At 42.5% G+C, this 15,064-nt stretch overlaps 1 protein-coding gene across 1 annotated transcript in view; it reads right to left on the reverse strand.

Moving 5' to 3' along the window:
- Rab9a (RAB9A, member RAS oncogene family) overlaps positions 1-15,064 on the reverse strand; it is a 21,889-nt gene that overhangs the window by 4,222 nt on the left and 2,603 nt on the right. Inside the window, exon 2 of the mRNA XM_021188130.1 lies at positions 1,355-1,382. The gene's annotated coding sequence lies outside the window, so the exon portion shown is untranslated. The remainder of the gene's footprint in view (positions 1-1,354; positions 1,383-15,064) is intronic.

The raw sequence follows: 15,064 nt of genomic DNA on the forward strand, positions 1-15,064 counted from the left end.
CAGTGGGTAAGAGCACCCGACTGCTCTTCCGAAGGTCTGGAGTTCAAATCCCAGCAACCACATGGTGGCTCACAACCATCCGTAACAAGATCTGATGCCCTCTTCTGGAGTGTCTGAAGACAGTTACAATGTACTTACATATAATAAATAAATAAATAAATAAATAAATAAATAAAAACAAAAAACAAAAAAACATGTTCCTCTATATATGTAAAATGTTGCTCCCTCAGCTGGTGCAGCAGCCTCTACTCCCAAACCAAACTCATTGCTGTGCCCTTAAAAGTTCTTCAGCTTGGTCATTGCCTCTACTGGGAACCCCTTCCTATCAACCCCTATTAACCTCCATCACTGTTTTCTTGTCAGTTTTTAACTGACAGAAACACCAAAGTTCCATGATCTGTGTGAGAGGAAAGCAGATGTATATAAATGTAGCCTATCAAATTTATCATTTTAAGTCAAGTAATATAATTACCTGAACAGACACAAGGCTTCATTATATATTACTGAATTTTAAAGATGTTAAATCAGATTATAAACTAGATCATGACCCACATGTCTCCCATATTGTTTTAGAAATTGTGAGATACTTCATCTTATCATGGTATTTTGATCTTTTTTTGTCCTAATTATGTGGGTTTTTCTACTTCATGACATTTTAAAAGAAACTTGACATTTGTGAATTCCACAGACCAGGTAATATTTTTGACATGGACATTTACTGGCTGAGGCCTCCCAGACAAGACATTCCTACTTGGACCATATGAGGTTTTGCTAACATTACTACCACACATGACCACCTTTTTGGTTCTAACCTTAGAGTTGTACACAAGTACACATGGTGTTACAAATAATTATATAAACCATCTTAGTTCCCACTTAACATTTAAGAGAAGCCAGCTTCATTCAGTCAACTCATTAACATCACCACAGCATGCTTATAGACATAAAAATGTTCCCTGTTCTCTCTTTCTTTAGATATGTGTATGTGACGTGTGTGGATGCCCACAGAGGCCTGAAGGAAGCCTTATAGTCACTGGAGTCAGAGTTAGAGGCAGTTCTGAGCTGCTTATAACATGGGTGTGCTGGGAACCAAGCACTCTTAACCACTGAGCCCCTCCATTCTTTTCTAAAGGCAGGCCAACCTTTGAGATATCTTTAGCATAAGCTAAAGAAATAAAAAAGCCTATCATATTACTTTTAAAATTCAGCTAAAAATAAGTATATGAACTCTGACATTCCACAGTTGGCAAGATTATCTAAAAGCAATAATCTTCATCAAGTTCAATACAGCTAAATTCTACAAATAAAAACATCTGAATTTTAAAAAGCATAATACAAAGTTCATGAGCCTTACCTTAGTAGTTCAGTTCAAGCATCATTATCTGCAAAGAAAGTCAAAAGGCTCATATTAGTGATGTGCATTTGTTTGGATTTTTCATCTATGATACTACTGGTTGAACCTAATGCCTTGTGTATGCTAGGCAAGCTCTACCAATGAATTATATAACCCCAGCCCTTTCATTACTTCTGACTTTGAGATAGGGACTTACTAAGTTGCCAAAGCTGGCCTTGAACCTGCTCTGTAGAACAGACCATGCCTTGGATTTTCAATTCTCCTACCTCAATCTCCAGAGAATCTAGGATTACAGGCCTGTGCCTGTTTTAATCATTTTAAGTGTAAAAAGAATTAAATGTTAAAAAAAGCATGCAACTACATCTTCATTTTTAATTTAAAAATATCTATGTACTATCTATGATCTATCTCAGGCTAAAAACAGCCCTTCATCAAATTCTGTATTTCCATCATTATTTTTTCTTTGTCAAATTTTTTACCTGCCCACCCTCTTTTCTAACATTCGCTTAAAGGCACAGCTATAAAATTATACTGGGAATTATACTTGACCAAACTTTGGGTGGATGAGAACAACCTCGTCCCAGGCAATGAAATAAGGATAACACAGGGAAACCAGAGGAGCTGAGGGAGAGAGGGACACCAATGATCCTAAGGAACAAGCGCTCCCTGCTCACTCTCATTCATGCATAAGACTTGGCTTTTTTTGCCTTGGCTCCCCAGTTGCTCAGGCCCAAGGCTTTCCCTGCAAAGTCTTCTATGCATGAATGAGAGAGTGTCAGCCAGGAAAAGCATGTTCCTAGTACCAACTAAGCCCAAGGGTGATGAACTTAATATCCTGAAACTGCATGGGAACGGGACGGACAGCAGTGTCTACATCCAAGGAAGGAGCTGTTGGAACATTTACTCTAATGAAGTAAGCACACAGGTGCTTCACCAGTGCCAGGCTCATTAGAGGAGTGCAGGGACTTTCTGTGGAATGGGAACATGAAGTCTGAAAGGAGCAATATTACAGACAAGTTCTTTAATGGCCATTTTCTTCAATACTCAAATTTCAGAAACCACTAAAAACAGAACAAATTATATGCATGTCCCTTCATTAAAGAGCCAATTCATACCCCCCATACACACACCTTTGAGAACTGTTTTACTATTTGTGTATGTGGGGGTGGGGAGTGAGTGACGGCAGGGGCCAGAAAAGGGAACTGGATCCCACCAACCCCACCAGGCCCACGGCAGAATTATACAGTTGTGAGGCACCTGACACAGGTGCTAGGAACTTAGGTCTTCGAGAAGAGCAGCAGAGGCCCTTATACAATGACCCATCTCTCCAGCAACATCCCCAATCACCCTGTTTTAAAGGGCATTTTTGTGAAACTTACATATAGATGTCCTTAACTTACATATTCAATCAATTAAAACATAAGATATTTTTTTAAATACTGCACTTAGGATTAAGAATAAAATAGCAGCAGCTAACAATAATAGAGCCCTGTGATGGTCATTTATTCATGATCCTTATCTGCAGTGGTTTCTATGAGAGCGGGCCCCCACAGGCTCACATGTTTGAATGCTTAGTCTCAGTAAGTAGAACTGTTTGGTAAGGTTTGGGGAGGTGTGGCCTTGTGGGAGGAGGTGTATTACCAAGGGTGGGTTTTAAGGTTTCAAAAGCCCAGCCATTTCAGTTAGTGTCTCTGTCTCTCTTTCTCTCTGCTTTTGTATCAAGATGTAGGCTCTCAGCTATTGCTCCAATGCCATGCCTGCCTGCCTGCTGCCATCTCCACCATGATGGTCATGGACTCACCATCTGAAACCATAAGCAAACCCCAAATAAGTACTTTCTTTTATAAGTTGTCCTAGTCATGGTGTCTCTTCACAGTAATAAAAAAGTTATTTAAGACATGAATTTTCACCAGGCAGTGGTGGTGCATGCCTTTAATCCCAGCACTTGGGAGACTATTAATATGGAAAAATACACCAAAGCCCAACTATTGGGGTGCTTAGTTTTTTGTTTGTTTTTGTTTTTGAGAATTTGCTGTAGTTACTGCATTTGCAAAGGAAATAAGCTAGTGGAAGCAGTAAGCTTTTCGTTTGCTCCCATTTATACCAAGATCTGCAAAAGAACAAGTTAATTCAAAAGAACTAAGCTAATCTGCCGATACATAACATAAAGTATATCTGAGAACGCTCTGGGTTTTTGTTGCTGTCGATTTTTATAAGACAGTGTCTCAGCACAGGGTGGCATCAAACTCAGTACTTAGCTAAAGATGAGCTTCAAACTCTAAACCTCGTCTCTACCTCCTAAATGTCAAGATTATAGATATGCATCACCATGCCCAGTGTTATAAGGTGCTAGGAATCAAATCCAGGGCTTCCTGAATGCTAGGAAAGGCTCTACCACATCCCCACCCAATGTGTTGTATTTCAAAAGTATCATGAGCCAAATGTGGGAGGAGGTGTATTACCGAGGGTGATCTCCATAGAAGCCTCCTCCAGTTTCATAAAACAGGCAAAAGCAGTTTTCCAATGCAGATTTAGATAGCACCTACTATGTGCCACACGTTAACAATGCAAACCACACAGTCCTTCCCCAAGGGTTAACACTACATAAAGTCACCACTGTAGCAGGTCAAACAAAATGAGAAGCGCATAGAACAGAGTATAGCTACTCACAGTTGAAAAGCCACTTGAAATATTAACCGGCACTCTGTGCACCATTTCCCCCCGTAAGTCAGGGGTACAATGTACAAATGTGAGGTTCCCTTAGTTGGGCCTAGGCCTTGCCTGCCAGTATCTCACAGAGCAGTATGTGATGCCAGCCACCATCAGGACTTTACATACTTGTTCCCACAAACTCAAGCCAACTACTTTAACTGCTAAGCTTCAGGTAAGGTAAAAAGTACCTTCCAGTACCAGAGGGAATCTAGGTTGTGTTACCCTGTGTTAATGAGAGCCTGCACATCTGTTTCCAGTTATGGTGTGTTCCTACCACGTCTCAAATTTAGTGACATGCTGTCCTTAGGAAGCAGCTTAAACCAATATCTGGCTCCAAGGCAGATGGTTACCTGATTCAGGGACCAACACACTCCAAGGTTCTGCCATGGAACCCTGATACTGGCACAAACTGAGAGACCCTGAGGCAGGTGAAGAATTAAGTTTACTAGGAAGCAGGGACTGGAGGTAGGGAATCATATATAGTCAAAAGCCACTGGAAGGATTTCTGCCTACATCCTAGGGTTGAAGAAAGCCACGGGGACACTTTCAGCAGTAGAAGCCTCAGTGAGAGAGAGCCCAGAAAAGTAATTGGCTACCACAGAAACTATGAGTTGAAAAAGATCACAAGTAGTAGAATGGATACCTTATGATCTCTGTCACACTGCCAATGGTGTCAGCTGGTCTTAGGCACCAAAACTGAGGTGGTTGTGTCTTGCTTGATTCTCCAGTAACATGGTTACCATCAGACTTGCGGGATTTTGTTGCTTGCACCCATCCCCACCCCTCTGATTGGTATCTGTCGAACTAACTCGTAAACCCACTGGCAATGCAGCTAGATCTCACCCCTCTCCAATACTTCCAATTCTAACTAAACCACTTAAGCCATGCTCCTAACACTTGCAATCCAGGCTTTAGTAGTCAACATGTCTACCATGCCTTCTAATAAAAATGCCAATTAAAAACATTCACTATTCATAAACATGTAGTACACACTTATAAGAATACTCCAAATTTTTCTTGATTGTCAACCAAAAAAAAAAAAAAACCCTAAAACCAACTTCTCCCAAAAAAGAAGAAAAATGATTTTGTAAGACAGGGTATCTCTGTGTAGCCTTGGCTGTCCTGGAACTCTGTGGATCAGGTTGGCCTCAAACTCAGAGATCTACCTGCCTCTGCTTCCCAAGTGCTGGCATATGTCACCACTGCCCTGCAAAATTTTGTTAATAAAAAAAAGTAAAGAAAAAGTTTAGCTGAGCAAGTGGAAATTACTTAGCGCCTAGGGAGGTTGGAGAGAGAGCTCAGCAGTTAGGAGCACATCCTGCTATCCACCTCCCAAGGCTGGCCCAATATCTGCACAACTCACCACTCACACCCACCCAAAGCTGTCTGTGCCTTCAGAGGATCCCCCATCTCTACATGGGGGATCCAAGAGGTCCAAGAGGCACTGTCCCACAATGGTACAAGGCAGCCAGAGAGCCCCAGCTCAGATTACCTTATACTCTTGCCTTTGCTCATTTCCATCTGCTTACATGCTCCAAGTTACATATGCCTGCCTGTTTCCCTGTTACAGTGTCAACTCCCTGGGAGGAACACAACACCTATGTCATCCAGTCATGTGGTGGCTAGTTTTATCAACCGGACATAAGCTAGAGTCATTTTCAAAGAGGAAAACCTCAAATGACAAAATGATCCCTCTTAGATTGGCCTTGTGGGCAAGCTCGTGGTGTGTTTTCTTGATTGATGATTGATGTGGGAGAACACAGCTCTCACTGTGGGCTGTGCAACCCTTGTGCTGGTGGTCCTGGGTAAGTAGGCTGAGCAAGCCATGAGAAGTAAGCTTTTGAATCAGCTCCTGTCCCCAGGTTCCTGCCCCGACTCCCTTCAGCAATGGAGTGTGACATGAGACTTGTAAACAGAAGTGACTCTACGGAGAGTTAATCTGGTATGGATGCAGATGGGGAAATAGGCAGTGGTGGGTAGAGTAAGTTTTCAACCCAAGTTGTTTATGGTCATGGTATTTTATCACAGCAATAGAAACCCCAAGATGACAATTCATATGTCCTATTTTTGTCTGCCACTTTGAGTAAAATGCTCTGCACAAGGTGAAATGCAAATAAATGTTAAAATAAAGCATTCACCATTATTTTTGTTATTCTATTAGTCTATTTCTATCTATACTTAACATGTAAATTCTTACTATTTTTGATATCCATTAAAATATGTGGGAAAATGATTCTTGTAATTCTAATGAGAATTAGTACTACTGACTGAAATTAACAAGGAGTGCGCATGTACAGGCTTAAAAACTAGCACATTCCTTTAGTAAGATAGATACTAGAGGGAGAGCAGGTTCCCTTTGGTGAGCCACCTTCTCAAAACTTCAGAAACACATACTCCAGACTGTCCCTTTGCAACTTCTCACTCCTGAAATTTTTAATTGAACTTATCACACCTGATTTAAATTTAGGAAGGTTCTTTTCCCTCCTCAAATTCACAAGTCCTTTTGCATTCATTCACCCTGAATGTCCTAATTAGAGGCATAGCTACCATTTCAATTAATTGCATAGCTCAAGAAGCTGAGCTTTAGACAGGACAGGAGTGGCACATGCCTATAAATCTCTATACTCAGGAGGTAAAGACAGGTAGGTCACAAGTTCAAGGCCAGCCTGGGTTACAATAGTGAGACCTAATGGGGAGGGGGGGAGAGGAAGAGAGGAGGGAGAGGGGAGAGGGGGGGACTGAAGGGAGAAGGCAGGAGAAGTAGAGGAGGGGAGGGAGAGGGGAGAGAAAGGGGAAGGGAAAAGGGAAAGGTGAGGAGAGGGGAGAGAAAGAAGGGGAGGGAAGGGGAAGGAGGGGAGTGGAAAGGAGGAAGAAAGAATAAAAAGAAAGGAAAGAGGGGAGGGGAGAGGAAGCGGTGAGGGGAGAGGAGAGGGCAGGAGAAGGAGAGGAGGAGAGGGGGAGAGAAAGGGGCTGGGAGGAGAGGGGGAAGGGAAGGGGAGGAGAGAAGGAAGGGGAGGAGAGGGGAGGGGAGGGAGAGAAAGGATAAAAGAAGGGGGAGGGGAGGAGAGGGGAAGGAAGAAATGAATGGGAATCTAATGGGTGCTAGCTCTATAGCAAAAAAGTAACAAAACCACCACAAACAAACTAAAACTAAGGAAAATACCACCACAACAGGCCAACTTGGAGGCTCAAGATTTGACCAGGTGAAATAGACTAACTAGTACTAAGTACTTAGAAGTAGCAGTACTAAATACTGCCTCACAGATAGGAAAGGTAAACCAACAAAAAACTATGGAAATCAAGCCATAAATAAACCAAGCCAAACTATCATTGACAAAGCACACACACTATTTAAGTAGCTCACTTCAAGTACTCTTTCTGGGAAATGAAGCATCTAATTTGATTTAAAAATTAGTTTTTCCTGAAAAAGAACATAGTAGTTAGGTATGGTAGAAGGACAAAAGAGTCAATTAAGCAACTAAATAGTAGATAATTCAGAGCTTTGTGTGTTGCTAGAAATGCTCTGTGAACCACATGTGGCCAATGAACATCTGAAATATGGTTAGTCTGCTTAACTTAATTTTTATTTGAACTTCATTTTAATTAAAGCATTCCATAACACTAATGACTACTGTATCAGACAATGGAGGTCTACAGCACGCTGAATGAACATGAGGCCGGTAACCCCCTAGAATCCCAAGTAGGCTCAGATGAGTCTAACAGTTTAACAGGAACCTGTATGTATGTGTGAGCTTCATACTGGAAAGATTAGAAGCACTTTCACCAGATTTGTGGTCTGGTGCATGTGTATGCATGCATGTGTGCAGGCACAAAACAATCTTGGATGACATACACCTCGTGTGAGACAGGGTCTTCTCAACGGCCTAAAGCCAACCAGTGTGGCTGGCCAGAGAGCCCCAGGGCTCCTCCTGTCTCTATCTGCCTAGTGTTGGTATTACAAATGCCTGGCAGTTTTGGATTACCAAAGCTGGCAGTTTTGACTTCAGGTCCTCATGCTTGGAAGGAAAGCACTTTCCCAAGTGAGCTAGCTCTCCAGCCTCAGGTTTCACTACATTCCTTTCAATCCTTCTATCACATACACATATCACTTTGATCATACCCCACATGCACCTGATGGCCTCTCTTCTCTGCCTCCTCTACCTTCCTTCCTTTTTTTTCTTCCTTTCTGAAGCCTACTTCATTTAATCAGTGTTGCCTACATGAACATGGATAGAAGGTTATTTATTTAAGAAAGGACAACTTACCAGTAAAATATGGCTCTCCTTCCTCCAGCAACCATTAACTGCCTAAGCTCTTCAGCCTTGGGGGTGGGGGGAGGTAGGTCCTTCTGAGTTCCTTCCCCATCTAAGATGGAATGTTGATGGGCTCAGTCTTATGGCTGTCATGTGCACGTAACCAACTGCTGTCATCAGTCTTTTTTTTGTTTGCTTGCTCTTTCTCAAGACAGTTTCCCTGGCTGTTCTGGAACTTGCCCTGTAGAATGGGCTGGCCTTAATTAAACTCAGAGATCTGCCTGCCTGTGCCTCCCTGAGCGCTGGGATTAAAGGCTTGTCATTGTCTCAGAAGATTTTAGAAGTCCCTCAAAAATGATCAACAAAGCTGGGTATGGTAATAGATATATCGGGCGGCAGGGTTTCAGGCTAGCCTGGTCAACACAGAATCTCAGGACAGCCCAGGTTTCATAGTGAGACTCGATGACTATTTGTCATTTCTACATCACATGTGATCAGTTTATGTGTCCCCGACTTTTCATCTTTATTCAGTACCACGATTTCCTCCTCCTCCCATCACTCATGAGTCTTTTGTGTATTAAAGTTTGGCCATCCATAAACTATGATATAGTTCAGTGTACACCTTTACTCATGAGAAACTGCTGAAGTGGGGATATAAAGTTTTGTTCTTTGTGAGGTGCAAGCATAAAACTACCTGTAAAGGGCACTTAATCTGTTTTTAATTTGTAGTACTTTCTTTTTAAGACAGGGTGTCACTATGTAGCTTTGGTTGGCATAGAACTGTAGACCAGGTTGATCTGAAACTTAAGAGATTTGCCTACCTCTGCCTTCCAAGTCTTGGAATAAAAGAATTAATGTAAACTCAACTAACTGAAGAAGCTGTAAATCAAAAATAATTGTCATATTATGTCTGAAATAAGCACTAAGCTCTGCCAGACCCTCATCTAACTTTGAGTTATGGACTTTGTGATTTTGCCTTTTAAAACACTCTACCTATGAGCTTTGACACCAAGAGACTTAGAGGCATGAGCCCACTCTTGGTCACTGACTAATGATATTAGAGAGGGGTGGGGAAAGAGCAGTTGTTTTAAGACTCAATTATATTAGAGGTTTGGCAATTCCATCCTACATAGAGGTTGTCACCAATCCAATGGCAGACACTGCAAGTAGCATGTCACAAAGTTCTGTTTACTGGATGCAAGTGACACCTGTCCATAAGCAGCACCCCAGTTTAGTCCTACTGAGATGTTGGGTTGCATTCTTCTCACAGGAAAGCCTGGACTTACTTTACCCTTCACTGCCAATTCCCCATCTGCCTCCATGCCAGACTCAACTCTCCAGAGTTATGCACCTCCATTCCCTGAAACATCAGCAGGTCTTCAAAATGACCACTAGCCAATCCAGTGTCTTCCCTGCTCACATGAGAGCCTTCAGGTATACAGAGCCCTAAAGTGATGGGCACAAAGAATGAAGGTTTTGTTTTTCTGTTGTTGTTTTTTGGTTTTTTTTTTTTAATCCGACCAGTCCCTCCACCTGTGGCAATTCCTTGAAGATGTACATGCCACAGAACTGCAGACGCATAATCACATATTATAGAAAACAACTAAGAAAATGGAGGCCCTCTTACCAAAGTATCTTTCTAGTACCACACATTTGCCCAGAGGCAAGGTGGGATCCTTCAAGTCTTAGGACTAAGCCCCCATTATTACAGCAATGAGGCCTATATTACAGGGCAAGAAATAACCCCTCTCCCTCTTGAAAATATTCCCTAAGATAGTCCATAAGACTACTGACAGCAAGCTCTGCTTTCTCTCACACATCCTCATCTTTCTTCAGCCAGATGACTCCCTTTCCTAACAATCCCTCAAAGAAGGTAACCTCCTGAGGTTGAAGTCCATACCTCTTCTCACTGGCTATAAATACCAGCAATTCCACCTTCATCCTCTCACACCTCAGGGCCACACAAGGATTTCCAACCCCTTTATAATGACAATACTCAAATTCAGTATATCAAAGAATGTTATTTATCCTTCCGATACCCCTCTCTCCTGGTCTTATACCTGATTCGAGCATACAAAGAATTGTATCTGTTTCCTTCCCAACACATTGCCACTGTCTTATGAGTCAAATATCAAGTGCTAGAGCTCTATCTTAACAGCTGCTACTTGCTATAACATGTAATAAGTATCTGCCTTAGTTTCTTTTTCTGTTGACAGAGGATACAGTTCACCACCACAGAGGGTAAATCAAGGCAACAAAAAAACCTGAAAAGGCTGCTCATATTGCATCATAATCAGAAGCAAAAGATTCCTTTTCTCCATTTATTCAGTTTGGGATCCCAACCAGAAAAAAATAAATAAGTAAATGGAGCTACTCACAGTGGGGAGGGACCCCTCCCACCTTAGTTATGCAGAAGTGTCTAGAAGCCCATTTCTTAAATAATTCTACATTCTGTCAACTTGACAACACTAACCATTACAATATCTAAGGCACAGCCCCTTAAAACCACCCGCAGATCAGACACTATCCCCCATGCTTCAGAGCTCAACAGATGGAAGCTATCAAAGATTAAATACCATCCCCAGGCCTAACTAAACATGGAAGGTCAAAAGCTTCACTCTCGCCAAGTAACGGAAAAAAATTTAAAAAAAGGTACAAAACCAGAAAAGACACACACACACAAAACCTATTTTAAATGCAAATCAGCACCAAAACTTGCCAGTCATGGTGGTGCACACCTGTTCCTAGCAATCTCTGTGATGTGAGTTCAAGGCCATCCTGGTCTACAAAGCAAGGACAGCCAGAGCTCCATTACCCAGAGAAACCCCGTCTCAAAAGTAACAACACCAAAAAAAAAATGTAGAAACTATAAAGATAACGCTATACTTGTGGCACTGTGAAACTCAAGAAGAAATGACTAAGCCGGGCGTGGTGGCGCACGCCTTTAATCCCAGCACTTGGGAGGCAGAGGCAGGCGGATTTCTGAGTTCGAGGCCAGCCTGGTCTACANAGTGAGTTCCAGGACAGCCAGGGCTATACAGAGAAACCCTGTCTCGAAAAACCAAAAAATAAAAAAATAAAAAAATAAAAAAAAAAAAGAAATGACTAACAAGGAAACTTGGCCACAGAACTGAAGAAGCCATGCCTAGCTCTCCAGCACTTTTTCCAACCACCAAGACAGATAAAGGCTAACACTTGGAACACTCTGGGAAAGAAAAGCCACCCTCCTACAGTAGCACACTTACTTCCTGAACAAGTGCAAATAGTAAGAACTGCGGAGAAAAGAGGTAGCAAAGGAGGGATGGAGAAGCCTGTGCAGCCTCTGCTCCCAGCTCAGCAACAAAGTATCAGCAATCCCCAACTGCAAGCCCGGGGGAAAGTTTACAGACTTACTAAAGGGAGTGGTGGGGAACTAAAACCAATGCCTTGTTACCTTCCCACTAAACTCTTAACTCTATAAATGCTACTGGAAAACACCTTCGAATCCTAAGGTTCAGAAACTATGTGGCTTCACTGGAGTAGGGCAGGCTACTTAAAATGTTTAAAAGAAACAGAGATGCTGACATCTGTTTCCCATGCTCAAGGGAGTTCACAATTTCAACACTGCATTGCACACATTCCTTCTGGTGACTTAACTTTGTAAAGCTGACTTTGCCTGAGATCACAGAGGAAAAACTAAATGCAGATTTTACGGATGGCAGTTGTCTGCTGCTCCAAAACAACTATTTTTTCCAAATTGTATTTAAGACTATATTAGAGTTCTTTCCAGAAAAATCCGCTTTCAGCGACGTGCACCCTGACCCAGCAGTTTCTTTGACCCCCTGTTCCACCATATATGTAGTCCAGGTAAGTTTACCAGATCAAACATGCAACCGAGATGACAGCAACCCTGTAAGCTGAAGGTAGCAACCCAGTGACTTCTACTTGTTTTTATTTTATTTTGTTTTGGAGACAGGGTCTCATGATGCCCAGGCTGGCCTGGAATGTCCTATATTGCCAACAATGCCCTTGAAGTTCTGATCCCTGTGTGCCTCCCAAATGCTGGGGTTATAGGCATGCACTACCATGCCTGGCCTTTTGGGACCTGTTAGAATCATTCAACACTCCTATCTGTTAGATTTCTCCTCAGTGAGATGTTGAAATAAGTGTGAGGCATTTTCACATTTCGCTAACTCTGCTAACACTGCTGCTTCTGAGAGACAGCCTCCTAGAGGCTATCTTAACCTCTGTACCCGACACCTAATCCAAACCACCAGAACCCGAGCCCTCATATACTGTTTTGCTACCCTTCATGCTTAGATTTAAAAAAAAAAAAAAGAATCAGTCATGGAATGACTGCGTGGAGTCCTTCCACACACTCCTCATCCCCTGACAACACAATGGCAACCACGATGCCTTCACCTCAGACAAAAGTGAAATCCTGTCCGTGGAGTATAAAGCCAGGCCTGCCCGCTTCACTCGTACACGTTTTCTGAAACACACTCCCTCCGCCTCACATAGCCCTGACTTAACAACCAGACTGCATCTCCATGTCTTGTCTGTGTTTCCAACGCAACTGACATTTTACAGCTTGAAATCATCAGGGTCAAAAATTAACAAGATGTAATGGAAAAATTCAGAATGTGAAAACAGCCAGAACACAACACAGTATGTACAGTACCAAGAGTCACATTAGGAAACAGATTTTTCCTCCAAGTTATCTAACCAGCCCAGGCACCCTGAAGCAAAGCAGGTTTGGGATTGCCACAGGCCTGACACCCAACCACACCTACATGCATACTCAGTTGGCTCCAGGTGTCCAGCCTCAGTACCTGACCTTTCATTTGCTTCCAGATTTCCCACCAAACTCCCTGAGGCAGTTTCTGACTTCAGCTCCTCCTTTCCCATCAACCCTTTAATAAATGGCCTCAGTGGATGGCCTGGTAGTCACAAACCCTAATTTCTTATACTATCTAGCTTTTATTATCCACACAGCTTTCAACTTAGCCTCATTGGGCACCACTTCTAATTGGCTTATTTCCTCCTCTGCTGCTTAACCAACAAACTGCCCAGGGCAGAATTACGTGGCAGTTAATGATTTGCTGTCTCACCTGATACATATACCCTTGCAGGCATTAAGTAGTGTACCTTTCTACAAAGAAAGAAATGTGGTGACCTAGAGCAGCAAGACCAGTAATGACTGAGCAAGACTCCCTGGCACCAAGTTCTCACGACCTTTGGAGGTGGTGGGAGGGGTGTCACAAATAACAAAAACAAACAAACAAACAAAAAAACAAAAAAAACACATACCTTTGTTAGACTTCATGTGCTAGCAATCTGGTATGATATGAAATTCCGCATCCAGTATCCCCACCACCACCACACACACTACAGAACAGAGCATCTGGTAAAAAGTAGAGAAATCTATATTCATTAGCAAAGAAAAACACTGTGCAGTGACAGGGTCAAAATCCAAAGAAACAGAGTCAGGGAGATGGCTCCATGGATAAGAAACTTTGCTTTACAGACCCTGAGTTTGAATCCCCAGAACGGACAGAAAAAGCTAGATATAGTCCCATAAACACCGATCACTCCAGCAACTTAGCAGAGGGTGGAGATGGGAGGATTACTACAGCTTATTGACCACCAGCCTAGCTCCAGGTTCAGTGATAAACTGTCTCAAGGCAATACAGGTGGAATATAGAACTGGACACTCCACATCCTTCATTGGCCTCTAAATACACGTGTGCATATATACCTTACACATATAATCACACCCACAAACAAACAAACCTACTGACTATGGGAATTTTTCCCAGGAAATCCTGAGGAGATTCAACCCTTTTTGGCACACGCACACACACACACACACACACACACACACACACACATCCCCCATGCCTAATAACTGACACCTGGTCTCAGACAAGCATGGTTAAAAAAAAAAGAGGCTGAAAAACACCAAAAGGAAAATTATAAGAGCACTGGCAAAAGGACTGAGTTGGATTATGAGTTGCAGGCCAGCCTCCTGGTCTACAGCCAGCTGAAACCACAGTGAGATCCTATTATATTAATATATTTAAAAAATTGACCAGGCAGTGGTGATGCATGCCTTTAATGCCAGCACTCAGGAGGCAGAGGCAGGAAGATCTACGGGAATTTGAAATCAGCCTGGTCTACAGAGTAATTTCCAGAACTGCCAGGGCCACACAGAAAAACCCTGTTTCGAAAAAACAAAAACAAAAACAAAAAACAAAATAAAGAAATAGATATAGATAAATAAATAAAAAGGCACACATGCCTAATTCAACTGTACTACAAAGCTTTAACGAACCCAACAACTGTCTTCACCCCATCTAAGTGTGTCCAGAAAAAAAAAAATACGCCATGACACATGTACTTCTATGCTGTGTGAGGATGTGTTCTTTCCTTAAATGACACCTGACCTCTACTGCCAAGTAGTCCAAACAATAAATTGTGTTCTAGGACCATGTAAGAACCTGGTCTCACGATTTCAACTAGACTGCCAGCTTCAAACCAGTGGCCTCTTCTGCTGGGCAGCACCTCTGTACCAGTGCCCCACAAAAACTACCTGTGGGTGAGGAGAAGAATGAAAAGACAAACTTCCTAAGTCAACTGCAGAGCCGCTTAGTAGCTCAAGCTTTGGTCATTTTTGTTTTTAAAAAAGAATATTCTGGCCGGGCATGGTGGCGCACGCCTTTAGTCCCAGCACTTGGGAGGCAGAGGCAGGCGGATTTCTGAGTTC

This window comes from Mus pahari, chromosome X (genome assembly GCF_900095145.1).
Source record: "Mus pahari chromosome X, PAHARI_EIJ_v1.1, whole genome shotgun sequence".
NCBI lineage: Eukaryota > Metazoa > Chordata > Mammalia > Rodentia > Muridae > Mus > Mus pahari.